This window comes from Stegodyphus dumicola, chromosome 7, assembly GCF_044657685.1.
Source record: "Stegodyphus dumicola isolate Sdum_Otavi_A_Nest chromosome 7, ASM4465768v1".
Classification (NCBI taxonomy): domain Eukaryota; kingdom Metazoa; phylum Arthropoda; class Arachnida; order Araneae; family Eresidae; genus Stegodyphus; species Stegodyphus dumicola.
The window spans coordinates 48,452,444-48,467,575 of NC_140774.1; the positions used below are offsets into that span (position 1 = coordinate 48,452,444).

A 15,132-nucleotide genomic window follows, 5' to 3' on the forward strand; every position below is an offset into this window, starting at 1 on the left:
TGAGTCTCTGTATCGGAAATTCTAAAGATATGCTCGTTTTAAAACTATTTTGCGATATTGCTGTTGCACTGGATCTTATGGTTTAAGTGCGAGGAACATGATATTTAATAAAGAAAGGTAACACACAAAATGTTAAAAAACGCCCCTTTGGACGTAATTTAAAATCTGAAACATTTCAGATTTTGTTTATTTATTTATTTTTTTTTGACAAACGGGTTTCAAGCCAAAGGCTGAGACACATATGTACCTGCCGTAGTTAATGATGGTGTTGCAACTCACAGGGCTACAACGTGCAGGTTACAAATAAAATAATCACAGCAGGGATTATTAATATAAAGATTTAATATGGATATCTCACACAAGCTGAAAACGTTACATTACTTTAACTAGTGCATACATATAACTGAGGGAATAGGGAATTTCCCCGTTTAGACCGCAGATAAAAGAAAAAAAAAAGAATAATAAAAAATAGTCCAATCAGATGCGGCGCTCCTTCTGTTGACCTTCGCCGAGCCGTTATGTAATCGTCTGTCTGCAGCCGCCGTCTCCAACATTCTCCCCCTCTTTGAGTCGACTTCAGGTTGGCTCAAAGACATACAGTACCTGGTCGAAGAGATCCAATTTCTGGGGCAGCTTGATCACACGTCCAAATCTTGACACTTTAGCACCTTGCAGGATGTTACTAGAGTCATTAGAAGAATCATTAGAATCTGAATGCTCATCACTAGAAATAGAAGAAATAGGATTAGTAAAGGAGTTATCGTTTATGGGATCAGTGGGTTTGTCCGTTAACTGCACTTCCAATGGAAAGACTCGCTGAATGGGACGAAGCAGCGTACCAGCTCGAGTCTTCAGTTCTACAGTTCTCACCTTGTCATCTTTCCCAGGAATTAGTCGAATGACCTTAGCTAAAGGCCAATGCATCCGTTTTTTGATGTCATCTCCTATTAGGACAATTTTACCCAACCGTAGCTCTGACGATGGATCCTTCTTATTTTGGAACAGAAGGCCTAAATATTCTTTCCTAAATCTATGCCTTAAATCATTAAGTAGTTTTTGGCGATGTCTAGCTCTTTTTCGAAGACCTTTCGAATCGCACAAATCAACATCGGGAACATCTAAGCTACGATTCTCGATGAGAAACATCGCTGGGGAAAGTGGGATTAAATCATCCGGATTTTCCGACACATAGGTAAGAGGTCTAGAGTTAATTATTGACTCGCAGTCGCACAATACTGTGTACAACTCCTCGGTTGTAAGAACCGCGTTACCGATTGTCCTTCTCAACAGTTCCTTTACTACATGAACTAACCTCTCCCACCAGCCTCTTTCAAGCATATCTGCCGGGTTTAAATAACCTGGTACATAGCGTCAACACTGAGAAGGAATCAGACTGTTTATTTCTTTTACCCTATTTGCAAGGAAAACTGACCAATCACCACGGTTCTTAATCCACCAGAGTGATACCATAGAATCACTCCATGCAATAATTTTCAAATCAGGCAAGTCTAAGGCGGCGTATACTGAGTGAACCAGTCTCGCGCCAATGCAACAGGCCATCAATTCTAACCGGGGTATTGTCAGACATTTTAACGGCGCTACCCTGAATTTGGCTCTGATCAATCGAATTTTGACTCCCACGGGCGTTACAGTTCTAATGTAAACACATGCACCATAGGAGCTCTTACATGCCTCAACGAATAGATGCAGCTCTGAATTCTCATTTATCTCTACATATCGTGGAATACTAATTTTCTCAAGACATTTAATTTCATCCTGCCACTTCTGAAAAGTTTTCTGAATGTTTTCTGGCAAGGGGTCATCCCATTTTAATTTCATAGTCCAAGCCTCCTGTAATAGTAACTTGGGTAACAAGGTAGTTGGACTCAAAAAACCCTGCGGATCAAAAATTTTATGTACTATAGCCAAAATATTATGTTTACTTATCTCATTATCCATTGAATAATTAAGATTACATTTCAATGTATCGTTATCCAAATCCCATAAGTTTCCAAGAAGAGAAGTTATACCTGAACTACGGGAAATACAATGACCTGGAACATTACTTTCCGAACCCCGTAGGTTAAAATATCCCCGAGCCATTACTTCTGTAGCCTTAACTATAAAATTTTCTTGCTGTTTGATATCGTGAACCCCAGTGACACAATTGTCAACATAAAACGAATGCTTTAATTTTTGGGTCACATCGTTAAACTCGGCAGGGGAATTATCCAAGAGATGCTCTATCGATGCAGAGAGTTGAAACGGAGATGAACAAATGCCGAACACCACTCTGCAGTGTCTGTAAATCATAGGTTCTTCAAGAGTTGGAAGAAAAAACCTCAAATAATCTCTGTGTTCTGGGATAATACTCAGCTGAAGAAATTCTTTTTCTATGTCCGATGATAAACCAACAGAATACAATATAAACCTGTCAATTATATCAGGTATGAGTTCAATTAAGTTCGGCCCTCTATTTAAACAATCATGAAGGGATGCGTCGAACACGGACCTTACCTTCATTGTCTGGATAGTATGCTTTATAACTGGTCTATGGGGCAAATAATAACTCAAATTATCAATTTCAGTTTCAGGAACCCTTTCTATTATTTTTAGGTCTTCCCATTGCTTAAAAACTACCTTATATTCATCTAACTGATTTTCCTCATTAATTCTTTGACATATTCTTTGATGCCTTTTAAAAGTAATAGACTTATTGTTAGGTAACCGAATTTCAGATTTAAAGGGTAGTGGCAATTCATATCGGCCATCAGGAAGAACATTTAAATTCTCTTTAAATTGCTTAACGGTGTCAGAGTGAGAAAGTTTACGTTTAACATCTTCAGTTGGATCTGTTATGCCAATGGCACCTAAATTCCAGAGTTCAGTTACGCTAAGATTAGCACAATGCAACGAAACTACATTATTGCACAAATTATTTTGTAGTATTGCTGGAATAGTAGTTGAAGTAGGTTCTTTAGATAATCTGTTTACTTTACCAATCACAGTGTATCCGAATTTAGTCCCAACTACAGTTACACCAGAGTTCAGTTTCAGAGAACTGCCAGTAATAATGTCTCCAATGGCATCTGCTCCTAAAAGCAACTCAATGTCATAATCTTTAGCTTGCAAATCAGAAAAGGTAATATTTCTTTCTTTTAATTCTTTTAGGATATTGGGATCAACAACTTTTGGAACACATCCACATATTTTGTTTTGAGAAAGTACTTCAAAGTTATGGTCATAAGTGCCCTCAAAATTTCTTAAATTAACATCAAACACTAAATGGGAATGAGGACTTGTCTCTCTCCCCCCAAACAAACCGTGGATAATGGTTTGTTTCGATTTAGGACGCAGTTGCAAAAACGCTATAACCTTTCTGTAAGATAAGATTTCTGAGAACCACTGTCCAAAATCGTACGAACTGTAAGTTGTCTACCCTCAAAAACTATTTTTAAAACAAGTGTTTGCAAATACACATTTTCATTAACAGTTGACTGATTAGACAATGCATTATTTGAAATAACAGTACTGTCAGTTTCATTTGGTTTTACAGGTTCGCCATTTGAGCACATAATGGTATAGTGAAATCTATCACATGTTAAACATTTTACTTTTTTTTTGCATGCCCGTGAACTATGTCCAACTCGTAGGCAGCGAAAACAGGCGCGCTTTTGCACCAAAAGCTTTCGTTTATCATCTAAAGACATTTTGCGAGCAGAAAAACATTCGGCAGAATTGTGGGATTTCTCACAAAAAATACAACATAAATTTCGCCTACCTGTATTGTCTTGAACATTTACCAAGGCAGGAGCTGTAAAGCAACCTGGATCATCAGCATGTGGACGCGAATGTTCAGAACGTGAAGCTCCCAACCCGGTACGAGCGAGCTTAATCATTTCCTCACTTTGCACTTCATTTCGAAGAAAGCACAAAAGTTTATCCAACGAACGCGCACTATCTTGCTGTGATGCAGTATCTTCCATCGAGCGGCTTCTTTTTCCACGCACGAAGAACAGTCTCTGGTAAACAGGACTCAACAAGTGGCACTAAAAATTCCGCAAATTATTCCTTAGTTCGACCGAGGCTGTCCAGTGCCATAAGCTTGCTCTCAAGTAAATCATAAAGTTCAGCTAAATCTACTTTAATCCTACCAGTAGCATGTTTCATTACTATGGAAAGTAGATCCCGTACATAAATCTGAACCAAAAGTTCATCTCTCCCGAAGCGTTCTTTAAGTTGTGCGATGACCTTTGAATAGTTTTCTTTAGTTGGCGGAAAACTGGTTACGAGTCTTGACGCTTTAGAATCTGCTACACATTGTAAAAGATATTGAAATTTATCTTCATCGACAATGGAGAGGTCGTTGTGAATTTTTTCAAACTGGGACCAAAAAGCAAGAAAGTCTTTTGGTTCTCCACTAAATTTCCTTAATTCAAGTTTCGGAAGCTTGAATTTCCTTTTTTGCTCGGTTGTTGTTCCTTCCGTTACCGAATTTCTTCCTTAACTTCTTTGCATTTTCTAACAGCGAACAGATCAAGCAGAACTTGTCACGGTATTCTTCTGCTTTCAAAAAATCTTCGGAATATTCATCTTGAAGGGCATCATCACTCAGCAACAAATTCGAAACTTCTTCTTGTTTCTAAACGTGTGAATTTGTCTTGAATCTGCCGAAACAACGTACTGACTTCATCACTTCCTAAACTTTTGTTTTCGATCTTCTGAGTTATATCGTTGCAGCATACCGTAAAAGCTGTTCTCAGCGACTTTCGTTTTGCTTTCAAAACTTTTATATCCATATTTCATCAAAAATACAAAGTCGCGGAGGCCAAATTTACTATGTTGCAATTCACAGGGCTACAACGTGCAGGTTACAAATAAAATAATCACAGCAGGGATTATTAATATAAAGATTTAATATGGATATCTCACACAAGCTGAAAACGTTACATTACTTTAACTATTGTATACACATAACTGAGTGAATAGGGAATTTCCCCGTTTAGTCCGCAGTTAAAGGAAAAAATAAGAATAATAAAAAATAATCCAATCAGATGCGGCTCTTCTTCTGTTGACCTTCGCCGAACCGTTATGTAATCGTCTGTCTGCAGCCGCCGTCTCCAACAGATGGCATACACATGTGCCACACTTAGCGATCGACTTATTACATGCACACCTATTATTCTGGAAAACTTTATTATATGAAATAGACTTTACATCGTATGATACAGGGTAAAGCATTCTTTGCATAACCCAACATTGGACACTGGGCAGCTCATGTTTGTTCTTTTCTCTAAGTTCATTTGTGTACAACAAGCACAACGGCGTCTTGAGTTTCCAATTGCTAGAAGATGATCCCCAACATTCAGGAGATTCTAAGTACATTTTAACTCAGCAGTAATTTTTAAAATTTTAGTGGGAGATATATATACCATAAAAGTCAAAGGGTTAATATAATAATAAAAGAAATTATTTCCCCAAGTGGGGTTCAGTGCTATTAAACGAAGCTATTTGCTTATCTAACTGAAGAATTCATCTCAACAGATAGTACAGATGTCGAAGGGAACTCGCCGAGAAAGGAGAGCATCTTGATTCTGGCACGGGAGTCCGTGAAAGGACCAATCTGCTGGAGTAGATATACTTATAGATAAAGTACTGGATTGGGAACTGATGAGCACTGGAGATCTCCAGTGCGCCGGAAAGAAGTTTGTGAGTTCGCCTGGAGAAATGGTTGGGGAGAAAGACACTCCGCTTCACCGTCAAAAAAATGATGTTAAAGAATCAAGATATCCTTTATTAGCCGCATTTTCATTAAAATTTTCGCTGGGTTACAGCATCGGGTTTTACCTCCACTAGGTTACAGCACTGGTTACTTCACTGGATTACCTCCACTGGGTTACAGCATCGGGAGAGGATGTTGCGAACTGAAGTTGAAGCTGAAGTAGAGAGAGGCCAGCTTCTAGAAGTATAAGAATTAGAAAGAGTCTTTAGTTTGGAACACGAAAGAACGCTGTTGTTGTTATGTGCGTTATTGTATGTGTTTTATGCGTTTTAATAAGGTGTTTTTATGTTTTTCGGAATGAAATTGTCTTCCTGCACTTTTCCAAAATAACCTGCATTGGGTAGATGCGAAACCATGAATTAAATTTCGGTTTTCAGTTCTCAACACTTTCAATTCCTCTGAGACTTCTTCTGCATAAAAGTCACATATCTGAAAACAGTTCTTAACTGTGTTTTATACGATTGACCCCCTGGATTGACTATAATATGCAAGACTTCTTTCAGAGGTATTGACTTCTAAATGTTTGCATTTTTGTAAGACTGAACTCTGGTTATCATTTTCTGAACATCTTTTCTGTAATGAAATTTGAAAACTTTTATAATAACCTGGTGTAGAGTTTGAAAGTTAGAACAGAACTGTATTTGCAGGAAAGGACACTAATATTTTTCAGATTGAGATCAAGGGTGGGTGTCCTGCGTTCACATTTATCTAATTAGTAAAACTGCTTCTTCATTTTTTAGTATATTTTTCATAAAAAAGTGAGATTCAGTAAAAATACTACGTATTCACGAGTTCTTGTTGCTGTCATAAACTAGAGGTTAACTCTTGAATTCTTTCAAGCAGAGAGGTATTTTGCTTCTGTCAGTTACCAGTACTGTCTTCTTAATTGTTGAATCCATATTGCATGTTAACAACACAGTAACCCTTTCCTTCAGTTTTATCTGCTGTTTCACTTTTAAACATTAACATGTGTTTGTTAATGTTCTGTAACGCAGTCCAGTTTCGGCTGCATTATAAATTTCTTGTGGCTTACATTCATTTAGTAGTCAGTAAAAGATCATTTATCGTGTTAGAAGTCGCGTGATAATCTACCTTTTTCTTCTCATAATTAGTTTTCCGTTTAACAACGCTATTTTTTCCTTCGTTTGTAAATTGATAAAACATTTTCTCCTAGCATTTAAGAGAATTACACAGCTTTTATAATGGAAAAACTCTAGAAATAAGAAAAAATTATGGTTTAAAAAAAAAAAAAATTCTAGAAAACATTCTAGGAAAGCATTTCGAACGTCTTTCATCTTTTTTTTTTTTTTTTTTGAGACATTTGCATTTTTTATTGGTTTTTCACTTATAATAATTCTTTGTTTGTAAATTGCTCAATGCTGTTCGGGGAAGTTTTAGTTTAAATGCAGTTTTTCTCTGGCTACGCCAAGAACATCAAGATCTTTTAATAATGTTACGAATTTTCTTAACAACAATTTTTCGTTTTCTTTCAAGCTAAAATCTTTTCAAAATATTACAAGATAAAGTCTGCAAAAAATTTAAGAGAAAAAAAATTCTTCCAGCGGTATATTCATTTTCAAAATGTACCTTTGTAACCAGCAGAAAGTTAGGAGTAGTTAACTCGACATGCCATTTCATGATTACTGCCATGACCAAGGCTTTCTTTTAAAGCATACAGTTACCACTCCCATTCTAATCAAAGAATGTTAATATATGATAATGCTAGGAAGCATTCTGTAAATACTTTTTGAAAGCTTTTTAGTGAAAATAATACGTATATCCCAAAGCGAAGATTTTGAAATTGAAACGTTAAAAGATGTACTCAGAAATTGCATTTGCACCTCTTATTAGCTGGTATTCAAGCACAAGCGCTCCCTCATTTACAATGTTTCTAGACTCTAGAGTAGTGATCTTAAAAATATGTTCTGCAGCTCCACAAATATGGAGTTCCACGTGTCAAAAATTCGGGAAAAAAACCGCTGTTTTGCAAAAAAATCGAAGCACCAAGAAGGACTTTTGTAATCGTGATGAAATTTGGTATGCAAAAACATCTTGATCGAACATGCAAATGATCAAAGTTTCAAAGCAAATGAACAGGAATTGTGATCATAGCGCTTATTTCCAGTGCGCAATTCCAAAGTATAAAACCAGTAATAGAGGCGTAAAATTTACCTTTTTTTTTGGCTGCCAATGACCACCGTGTTCGTGTCTGGAGAGGGCGGGGCCAGTGGTTTCAATCAACCTTTGTTTTACAAAGGCATACAGCCATAACCCGTTGTGTGATGGTGTGGGGCTTTATTTCGTATTATCTTTAATCATCCTCCGTACATCTTTAACAGCTCAACGATATGTTGATACCGTCCTGCGGCCAGTTGCATTACCCTTCATGGCACGTCATCCTGGGGCCATTTTCCAACAAGATAATGGCAAGCCACATACCGCTCGCATATCTCTTTGCCCTCTCCGTGCGGTTGATATTCTTCCTTGGCCAGCAAGGTCACCAGACCTTTAACTAAATCTCCAGTATTTTTCGAATCCTTTTTGATTAATTCTGAACACAGCAATGCGTAACGCTTTCTGTTACATATTATGCCTTTTACAAAACTTCGGCATAATTTTGCCATGTAACCAGCTTTTAAACAGACCAACCAATACTTCTGATTTAATTCCTGATTTCCATATAATTTTTGATCCGTATAACTTCTGATTTCTTTCCTTGTAATGACATATGTGCAGTTTTTGATCAGTTCTGGCTGTAATGATTTTTATCACAAAATAGGCAATTTATTTTATATGGTTCGTAATTTGAATATGATGCAGACATTAGACATTTGTACACGACCCCGAACATAATCTTTAATTTTAAAATTAAATATCTCGGTCAGACCGTGACCGTGAAAGATTAATATTAAGAATCGAAGAATATTTTAATAGTATAACTTTTGTTCAAAGTATTTTAATATCAAATATTTTAATAGTATAACTTTTAATTAAAATCGATGCAGAAGGCATGGCTGTTTCTTGTATCTTTTGGTGTGGTTTTCTAGCTTTCGAATATGATACAAACCCAGATTCAACCAACGCGATGTTCATCTTCTTTTATCTCATTGAGTGAAAATGAATTCTTTCTCTTTTCTAAGAAAATATCAACTCTTCTAAAAGCTTTTCTTTAACCAAATGTGACGAATCGGTGTCAGCTTCTCTATTTAATATGTGCCTATCCCTCGCTTTAAGAATATCATTTTCAAACAAGACTGTACTACTAAGTATAACATAGCTGCATAATTTTCGGTTGTTACACCTGATGTTTCTAATGCTCGTAAATAAGTTCCTCATTGAATCATAGAGAGCACCCAATTTTATATTTGAACGGTTAGTCACGGAAGTCAGTAAATCTCGAATATAAACTTCAATGAACAAATTATCTCTGTTAAAACGAGATTTTATATGCTCCACCACCCTTTAGGATAATTCTCTTTAGAAGGCGGATAGCTGTTAGCTAAATCTTTAGCTCTCTATTTATTTTAGGATTCAAAGAAGGTAAGAAGTATTGAAACTTATCCTTTTATTTTAAGCATTTGTCTTCATGTATGCGTGAAAATTGGCCCCCAAAAGGCTACCCAGCTTTTGGGTACTAAATCGTATTCTTTTAAATCTAACTTTCGTGGTGTTAAATTATCTTTGCGCTAATCATTGGTATACTTGAGTTTACGCAATGTTTATCTTTAGAATAATTCTTAAACTCACTTTCAGTATCTATGAATTAATCTCTATACGGTTGTGTTATATTAAATTCTTCATCGGTAAATTCAATTAATTAATTTAACTCATCATCAGTATTAAACAAGAGTTTAAATTTAGCAACAGTTCTATTGTAAAGAGAATGAACTTGCTTACTTTTAGTTTCTTTTTGTGCCATCAGATCTATAAATTGATTATAAGCCATAGTAAAAAAATTGCATAGATCTTCTTTCTCTCTTCCAAGACATTTCCAAGACCTTTCCAAGACATTTATACTCTCTTCAGCTTCTGTTTTTTGAAGTGGATCTGTGATCATTACTATTAAAATATTCTTCGATTCTTAACATTAATCTTTCACGGTTACAGTCTGACCGAGATATTTAATTTTAAAATTAAAGATTATGTTCGGGGTCGTGTACAAATTTGAAAAGTGAAATGTTTGCTTTTGTGCATAAGGAAAAATTTAATATCAGCTTAGAAAAGGTTGCTGATGCAAATAGGTTAAGTGAAAAACATTGCTATACGCCCTCTCGGAAAAAATTATTCATTCATGTATATTTTTTTTAAAAAGATTTCTTACTTAAAGAATTTGTATTCTAGAAAATGTGGCAGGATTCAATATCGTCAGCCAACTCGTAATATTATTTGCATGCATTAATAGAGAAAAACTTTTCTATTTCGATGATTTGTTTTGTGCAATTAACTACTTTATGGTTATAAAGTAATAAAACTGCATGAAAACTCTAGTAACGTATTTGTAACATTTAAAAGCTTATAAATTATTTACATGAAAACTCTTTAGGTATACCCTAAGTAATAAAATTATAAATTAAAGAATATTACACATTAGCAAATTAAAACTAAAGAAAACAAAAAATAAAGTGGAAAAAATTAACATAGAAAAGTTCTGATATATTGATTAAACTAAAAAGGTCGTCTGGTAGACAGCAGCTCGTAGACAGTCAGTATGTTCTGGTGGTGTTTGCTGTATTTCATTTAATTTCGTCAAGTTAGTGGTGTCGGGATTTATAGAAATTTGAAGACGTTCTTGTTTAGTGCATTGATGAAATATTCCGAGACTAATTTATTGGTTGATGAAGAGTTTACTGTGGGCACACATGTTCCTATTATGATGATGAAAGATTTCAATGTAGACGTCAAACGAAATGAAAAAAGCATTTGGTTTTCTGAAACATCATTTTAATATCAGTATTGAACCAAGTGACTAACAAAGTACACTTGGAAATTCATTTATTATAGATTTAACATTTACTAGGAATATAACTGCAGACATCTTAAATTATGTATCTTATGCCTCATATCATTGACAATTTTTACACAGGATCATTTGGAATGAATAAATGTAATAAATAAAAAAATATATAAAATAAAATATATATGTGTGTGAAATCTCTTGTTTGTCCTATTTGTTCTATAACATCCTCACACTTCCGATAGTGATCCTATGCATTAAACACCAACGTCTCTTTAAACTAAATAAAGAGCCTACCGTCATTTTTTTTTTTTTGGAATAAATATAAACCTTTGCTACAAATAACTATAACGATCGGAGGACCGGATAAAATACCAGATTTCGCATTTTTTTTTTATAGAATATATTATTCTAAACTTAAAAGGGCCAAAACTTGAGTATTTGCGTCATTTCAAGTGTTTCGGTACATGGAAGTATACAATTACGAATAAAGGTTGCGAAAAAAAAAACATATCGATTTTTTATGGACACTCTGCATACATATATATTATATTTTTAAGAAACTATTTAGATGAATGTGCATATCATATATGGCTACATTTATGTAAAAGTAATCTGTCATTAAACTCTTCTTATTTAATTAAAAAAATCAATCTTCACATATCGATATGATATCACTATTTACTATTTGGAAAATACGTAGCTTATAATCATTAATATAAACCTAATTTTTTATGTAATAAGTAAGCTTGTTTATTTTACGAATAATCGCTTAGGCGTAGCAAATACTTTATTGGAAAGCATATTAAATTTCCTGGTTATGTTATGTCTGTTCTTTTTCCGATGGAGAAAAATAAAAGTGCGTTTAGTTATACAGTCTATGCAATAAAACGATTAAATAAATAAAATTGATTTGTTTATCCTATTTGAAATAGAAATGGATTAAGGAATGGAATTGGGAATGTAAAATAAAAATAATTTCAGTATTCATTTTTCTTGGCAACCGCCGTTGATTCCCCTAGCGCATGCGCATGATAAGCAAGTTCTCTGCTGCGTAATACTTATACTCAGTTGATATGTAGTTAGCCAAAGTCAATGGTGAGTATTGCATGTAAGAGAGAAGTGCAAAGCGCTGTGTAATATCATGTTTCTACTCTGCTGTTCAACGTCTTCGTAGTTCAAATAAATGTTTGTCATGTATATAGAAGACGTCATTTTATTCTTCATAGGTTATGGGCCCAGATAGCGCTTAACTGCGCAGTGCAACTACCATTGTTAAATTCTTTCGGCAAGCCAAGCTGCGTCGACTGAAATGAAAATGGCGGCGACTAATACAGTGTCAATTGAAAAGCTAAACAAGGACAACTTTGATACGTGGAAGTTGCAAATGGAAGCCATACTGATTAAAAATGATCATTGGGACTATGTAACTGGGAAAATTCCGAAACCAGAACCTGGTGATGAAGAATTTGCTAAATGGAAAACTACTGACCAAAAGCACGAGCGGATATAATCCTATCCATCTTACCCAGTGAACTTCCACAAGTAAAGAATTGTGTAACATCTCACGAACTGTGGCGTAAATTGCATTTTATTTACGAATCGAAGGGACCAGCTAGAAAGGCCACAATTCTAAAAAAATTGCTTTTTACAAAAATGAGTGATTCTAAACAAATGACTGTTCATCTAAATGATTTTTTCATTCTTGTGGACAAACTTAAAGAAATGGAAATAAACATTCCGGATGATTTGCTTACAATATTGCTTTTATATAGCATACCGGACTCTTATGAAAGCTTTCGAATAGCAATCGAATCTCGTGATGAACTGCCTTCTCCAGAAATGCTGAAAATTAAACTGTTGGAAGAAGCTAACGCTCGCAAAAATAAAGATTCAAAGTTTTCTGAACCACAACATGCGTTCTATTCAAAAGATCGGAAGTATACTCAACGACCGGTTCCTAAACCGAAACCAGATAATTCTGCAAACCGAAGACAGTATCCAGTTAACTACAGATGCAACTTCTGCCATATCTAAGGGCATAGAGCATCGGAATGTAGGAAGAAAAGTAAAGAAACTAAAAGCAAACGCCTCAGTGAAACTGCGATGTCTGCAGAAATTCCGAATTCCTTGGAGCGAAAAAAAGCCGTAGCATGCACTAATAGTAATTCTAAAGACATTTTTTGTCTGGATAGTGGTGCCACATCGCATATGTGTAACAGCAAGGAACTGTTTCAAGAAATTCACGAGGTAGGTGATACTTATGTTAAATTAGCTGCTGATAAAACTGTTAAAGCTATTGCAAAAGGAACTGTTAAATTTAAAGTTCGCATAGGTTCTAAAACTGAAAATATCAAACTCAAAAATGTATTGTGTGTACCTGATTTGAAAAATAATTTAATCTCAGTGTCTAAAGTAACTGAAAATAATCTTTCAGTAATTTTCAAAGAAAAATGTGCTCAAATAATTAATTCTAATAACGAAACAGTAATTTTAGCTAAACGCGAAAATGATTTTTATTTTGTCATACCAATATTTGAATCTGTATCAATTGCTAAAAAAATAGATCAGTGGCATATAAGATTTGGCCATTTAAATGAAAATGATCTTAAAAACTTCAAATAAATAACATGGTTAGAGGTCTTTCTTTTTCTCAAAATGACTCTCTTTCTACTTGTAAGGTATGCATTCAGGGTAAACAAACCGCAACCCCTCTTCCCAAAGAATCTGAATATAGAAGTACTGAATTGTTGAATCTAATTCATTCTGATTTGTGTGGTCCCATGAGAACTGAATCAATAGGTGGATCATTTTATTTCGCAACATTTATTGATGATAAATCTTGATATGTTCGTGTTTCTGAAATCTAAGGATGAGGTTAAAGAGGCTTTCAGAAATTTTAAAGCATCTTTTGAAAATAAACTTAACTCTAAAATCAGAATCCTGCGAACCGATAACGGGCTAGAATATTTAGGGAAAGACTTTAATAAATTTCTTAATAATGCGGGAATAAAACACGAAATGAGCACTCCTTACACGCCAGCCCAGAATGGCGTCGCCGAAAGATTAAATCACACTTTGGTTTCAATGGCGCGATGTTTGTTATTGCAATCCAATCTGCCTCAGAAATTCTGGGCCGAAGCCGTCAATACGGCTGCTTACATTCGAAATCGCTGCCCAACGCGAGGTTTAAAACACGAAATAAAAACATCTTACGAAGTGATGTTTGGCAGAGTACCTGCTGTCTCTCACTTCAGAACCTTTGGCCAAAAAAGCATTTTCGCTAAATAAAAGGCCAGGAATAGGCAAATTTGATATTCGATCTAAAGAATGTATTTTTATTGGCTATTCTGATGAATCAAAAGCGTATAGACTTTGGGATCCCGAGGCATGTAAAGTGATAATAAGCAGAGATGTAAAATTTATTAATGAATTTGAAAACTGCTGTAGTTATAACTCAGAGCAAGAAATAAATCTGCCTTTCGCTCCGGAGGAAAAAATAAATAAAACATGTTGTGAAAAATCATCACCTCTGGACGGTAGCGAGTCGCCACTTAAATCTGAAGCTGAACCAGAAAGCGGAAGTGATTTAGATAACGAATCAATGCTTCCTATCCTGATTAAAAGGGGGCCTGGTCGACCCAAGAAACTAAAAACAGGTTTGCCAAGAAGGCCAAAAAAGGAATATCACTATACAGTTGTAAATAAAAATGAACAAACTCGAAATGCTGTTGAGGAAAGCATTAATCCTACGGTGCAAGAAGCATTAAATGGACCATATGCTGAAAATTGGCATAATGCCATGCTGTTAGAATATAACTCGCTTGTTCAAGAAAAGGCTTGGGAATTAGTAAACAGGCCTGAAAACAAGAAAGTTTTGCGTGAAGTGTATGAACGCGGTGAATTAGATGTGAAGTACATACCTACCAGTGAAATGGGAGCTGATGTGTTAACCAAACCCCTGACTCCTGTTAAACATCAAAACTGTTGTACAATTGTAGGATTGAATACTGTTTAATATGTATTTTGTTTTACTTTTCAGGAATAGGAGAATCAACGTCGAAAGGGGGTATGTTGGCAACCGCCGTTGATTTCCCTAGCGCATGCGCATGATAAGCAAGTTCTCTGCTGCGTAATACTTATACTCAGTTGATATGTAGTTAGCCAAAGTCAATGGTGAGTATTGCATGTAAGAGAGAAGTGCAAAGCGCTGTGTAATATCATGTTTCTACTCTGCTGTTCAACGTCTTCGTAGTTCAAATAAATGTTTGTCATGTATATAGAAGACGTCATTTTATTCTTCATAGGTTATGGGCCCAGATAGCGCTTAACTGCGCAGTGCAACTACCATTGTTAAATTCTTTCGGCAAGCCAAGCTGCGTCGACTGAAATGAAA

General features: G+C 35.3%; 1 long non-coding RNA gene across 14 annotated transcripts in view; it reads right to left on the minus strand.

Moving 5' to 3' along the window:
• Positions 1-322: 322 nt before the first annotated feature.
• The window catches only part of LOC118195471 (uncharacterized), a 149,580-nt gene continuing 134,770 nt past the window's right edge, over positions 323-15,132 (minus strand). For 12 of the 14 annotated variants that reach the window (XR_015041994.1, XR_015041989.1, XR_015041995.1 and 9 more), the window contains one exon: positions 323-682. This is a non-coding gene — a long non-coding RNA (uncharacterized LOC118195471). Of the gene's footprint in view, positions 725-3,781; positions 6,214-15,132 lie in introns of those variants that run through there. The other 2 variants (XR_015041985.1, XR_015041997.1) reach the window with 2 other exon arrangements.